General features: G+C 43.8%; 1 non-coding gene across 1 annotated transcript; it reads left to right on the forward strand.

Annotated features, from left to right (window-relative positions):
* The first annotated feature begins 452 nt into the window (after window positions 1-452).
* trnat-cgu lies at window positions 453-524 on the forward strand. The gene has a single exon. It is a non-coding gene; the product is annotated as a tRNA-Thr (tRNA).
* The last annotated feature ends 390 nt before the right edge of the window (window positions 525-914 follow it).

Raw genomic sequence — 914 nt, forward strand, 5'->3', positions numbered from 1 at the left:
CTCTTTGTTGTTGACAGTAAAACTTTGAGAGCAGAGACCTCTACTTGCGGAAACCTGCAAAGGACAGACATGTTGTACACACACGGATGATAACAGCCTCCCCTTGTGGACAAATTACAGCGATACATTTATAGGTGCAGCATATGTTGGAGGGAGGAGGGTGAGTCTCGGCAGCATGTAAAGGACAACAGTTAGTCTAGCCGTCTGATTAACAGGTTGGTCGAAGACTGTTTCCCCAACAATATGTTTGCCTTTTCTCTGAACCCGAACCAAACATTAGTCCCTAAGCCTAAACACCATAGGAGGGCGCTACGCATTATGGGCAGAGGCACTATTCTATGGGGAACACATTTCTGTAGAACACCGAAACCATATTAAATATATTTCATCAATTGAACAATGACCGCGCTTGATACTCCTACAAAAAGTATCAAAACCAACATTTCAGCGCAGGCGCGGTGGCCAAGTGGTAAGGCGTCGGTCTCGTAAACCGAAGATCGCGGGTTCGAACCCCGTCCGTGCCTTTTGAGCACCCGGCCACAACCAACACCAATGCCCATTTATACGTGGGGATACTCAAATGTGTGCATCCCAGGCAAGACAAGTTGAGTATCCCTGATCTAAACTATAAGTGCTATATCTTCGGCATTATGGATTTGTGACAAATTCAGAACTACACATTGAAAAGGGATTACCTGCAGGCATTTCTGTTTAGATTGATTTTCCTTGATTTTATGGGGAAATTTTATTTAAATTCATGTTTTACTTGATGACAGGGTCTGTATGGTCTGTAGTCACCCAAGCATTCATATCCATATCAAATAGATACAGTATAGTAAAAACAAGAAAGTCAGCTGTAGTGCAACAGTAGCTCCACAGGAGGCACTGTGGGCCTAACACACTCAGGATAATTC

This window comes from Plectropomus leopardus, chromosome 17 (assembly GCF_008729295.1).
Source record: "Plectropomus leopardus isolate mb chromosome 17, YSFRI_Pleo_2.0, whole genome shotgun sequence".
NCBI classification, from domain to species: domain Eukaryota; kingdom Metazoa; phylum Chordata; class Actinopteri; order Perciformes; family Serranidae; genus Plectropomus; species Plectropomus leopardus.